Source organism: Castanea sativa, chromosome 2 (assembly GCF_040712315.1).
Source record: "Castanea sativa cultivar Marrone di Chiusa Pesio chromosome 2, ASM4071231v1".
Lineage (NCBI taxonomy): Eukaryota > Viridiplantae > Streptophyta > Magnoliopsida > Fagales > Fagaceae > Castanea > Castanea sativa.
In genome coordinates, this window is record NC_134014.1 from 17585982 (window position 1) to 17589364 (window position 3383).

Consider the following 3383-nt stretch of genomic DNA (forward strand, 5'->3'; position numbering starts at 1 on the left):
ATATTTTGGTCATTTGAATTTTTAGGTGTTATTTTTGTCATTTTTTTAGGTTTAGGGGGTATTTTGGTAATTTTTAGTGGTTTTGAGATATTTTAGAATTGGATAAATTGTAGAAAGGGCAAAACTTAGGTACAGTACTTTACATACTGTTCCTTAGGTTCCCCACCTATATTTTAGCCACCTATCATTGGATAATAGAGAATGGCTAGATTTTTCTTCTGCTAAGAACGGCTTGAGAGATCTTGATCGGTATCTTCACCAAAAAATAAAATGTTATTATTTCAAAATTTTATTAATATTATATCCTATATCTATATCATCATCATCCTCAAAAGCCATTAAAAAAAAAAAAAAAGCTAGTTCTTTTCTCCCTCTCCCATGACCTCCCTGGAAATCCAAACCTCCAAAAGAAAAATGAATAAGAAATAAATGCAATCTAAACCCAGCAAAACCAAAACTGATTTCCATGGTTTTCATGCTTTGTTCTTTGTTTTTTGATTTTTTTTGGTTTTAGTAGCCTTTGGGTTTTGGTCTTGGCCGCCAGAGAGGAGCTTGCATCGATGGCTTGGGGTTTAGAGTGAAGTCTTGGTTGTGGGACCACGCCGGTGGTGTTAGGTTTTTTGGTGGCAATTTTCATTCCTTGCCTTCTTCTTCTTACACCTAGCCTTTCGTATTCTTTGTTTGACTTTACTGAAGCCAAATTGGTTCTTTTCAGTTATAGATTGAGAAAGTTGGAGAGATAAAATACTGATATTTATTGACAACTAGGAAAGACAAAATAAAGAACAAAAAAGAAACAAAAAGATAGGTCTTTAACTCTGTTTGATGAAGTTTTTAACTATGACAGATAGTTAAAATATTGGTGGAAAACCTAAGAAACTGTATATAAGGTATTGTATCTAAGTTTTGCTTTTTGTAGAAATGATACTTGGATCATAATTGGGTCTAATTGAGTATCTAATTAAAATTCAATAAACATTAATGTTAATTGGGTTCATACCCATTTAATCCAATTAATAATTGGATAGGTTTGGGTCTCATTTAAGTAGATGAGTTTAGCTGGGTAAATAGGTTTGAGTTGATTTTGTCACCCCTACTTGCAGGTGAGTTCACTACTCCTAGCTTAATTGAATTCTATTCATAAATGGCGTGAGATCATTTATGCAATTAATTAGTGTGCTATGTAAAAGTTACCAAAATAACATTTCTTCTTATGAAAAAGCCCAAAATTATATATAAACAAACTGACGTAGATTTTTCATCAGCTGTATAAGACTTTCTTGGCCTCTCATGTTACAAATACCAATTTTTCTTCTCAATTGTCATCTAGGGATGATAACGTTTGTATTAAACAACTAATACAAACTAATTTTAATGGTTTTAAAAGAAAAGCACTGCCATGACATTTCTAAGAAGCATGGGAAACAATTATCAGAAGACTTGACAAACCTCAAGCTCCATGCCTCATATTATTACATCGTTTCTGACCATTATTTTGGACCGATCCCAGTTTAGCGTGCAGGCTAATCCAAAAAGATGTTATTTAAAATGTATTTAAATATTAATTATACATCTCATTTCATTAGTAGAAGGAAATCGACGTCATGGAAATGGGGAAATTGTGGTGTGCGACACGAGTCAGTGCCAAGATAAATGTCGTATAATATATATCATGTGATTTGACGAGAACTACTTCATTTAGCTTTTGCAAAGAGAAAGTATATGGAAACAATTTTGATGTCATAAATTTTATCTAAAGTTTGATTGTGACTGAAAAAAAAAGATAGGTTCACATATATATATATATATATATTTTTTTTTTTTTTTTTTTTTTCAGAATACTGGTTCTGATTGCTCAATCTTAGTGACTTTAATTTGTTGTGTCAAAAGTAACGGTAATTTTTTTTGAGAAGATGTAATTGTATAGTCGTCGTAAAAGATTCGATATGCAAAGCGTGGTACGTTGCTCCAACCCAATTAAAAAAAACTAAAAAACTTCTAACTTTAAGGTAAGAGAAAATCTAAGGACAAGTTTTGTGTCGATGATATTTTAATTTAATATGATTGATTATGAGTGGTGTAAAAAAATATTTATGTAAAAGTGATTATTCGCCACTTATAATTAACTACTTAACTAATTAGGACAAAAATTGTGGCCATTGAAGAATTGTTATGTAATTCCGTTGTTATTTTTTAAATTTTCTAAGGTAAAGGTAATTTGATGCATGCAAAAAAAAAAAAAAAAGAAGAGAGAGAGAGAGAGAGAGAAGGTAGAACACAAAATTGTCACAATTTTCTTTTTCTTTATGAGACAAAATTTTCTTTTCATAAATAGTAAGGTAATAAATTGTAATTGAAGTAATATCGTTTTCATAAGCTTATCATTAAATATTACAATTTTTTTTTTTAATACCTAGATTTATTGTTTAACAATTAAAACAAGAAGGTGACCTTTGAATTCTGTAAGTAACTGCCAAATGGCCCAAATGTCTGGAGTTAATTGTTTAAAAAATCCCGAACATAAACTCTACAAATAGTGGTGATATAAATAACTACAATACTATTATCCAACTAGCACCAGTGGTCTAGTGGTAGAATAGTACCCTGCCACGGTACAGACCCGGGTTCGATTCCCGGCTGGTGCATAATTAGATATTCTTTAATTCTGTTGTTCTTTTTGTTAACTTTAAAGAAATGTTTCACATACCACCCTATGAGTGAACTTTTTCTTCTTCTTTTTTGCTGAATACCTTATGAGTGAACTTACAAATGTCTTATTAGAGATTAGAGATTTAGAGTTCAAAATATTTAATGGCAACAAATTATATTTGATAATATAAGAGATTAAGGATATTTATATAAAATAAAAATAATATTACAAATAGTAAAATTCTATTCACAACATGTTCATATATGAAATTACATAATTTAAAGCAATTCATTACAAAATATAAGGTACTTGACTATTTTATAGAGCATATTGAGACTAATAATTTTCAAAGCTTTTAGGCCTTCTAAAGCAAGTATGAAAACACAATTATAGTAAAAGGAAACTATTTAGAAGTTATTTTATAAAATTAAATATAAATTTATAATCAATTCAGACTAAACAAACCTTAGAAATAGTCATTATTATATGAAACTTTCGTTGAAAGCTCAACAGTTCATTAGAGATGGATTTGTTGGGGAAAAAAAATCTTAACATACGTGGTAAATGTTAAAAACAATTGTTTGAAATTTTTTATAAAAATAATTCAGAATTTAATGTAAAAATAATTTTTACAAATCATAAGTTTTAGGCTTCATTTGAGGGTTCATAAGAGAATGAAATAAAATGGAATAGAATAATCATAAGAGAATGGAATAAAATGTATTTAAATAAG

General features: G+C 29.1%; 1 non-coding gene across 1 annotated transcript; it reads left to right on the forward strand.

Moving 5' to 3' along the window:
* Window positions 1–2574: 2574 nt before the first annotated feature.
* TRNAG-GCC (transfer RNA glycine (anticodon GCC)) lies at window positions 2575–2645 on the forward strand. Its single transcript has one exon. It is a non-coding gene; the product is annotated as a tRNA-Gly (tRNA).
* The last annotated feature ends 738 nt before the right edge of the window (window positions 2646–3383 follow it).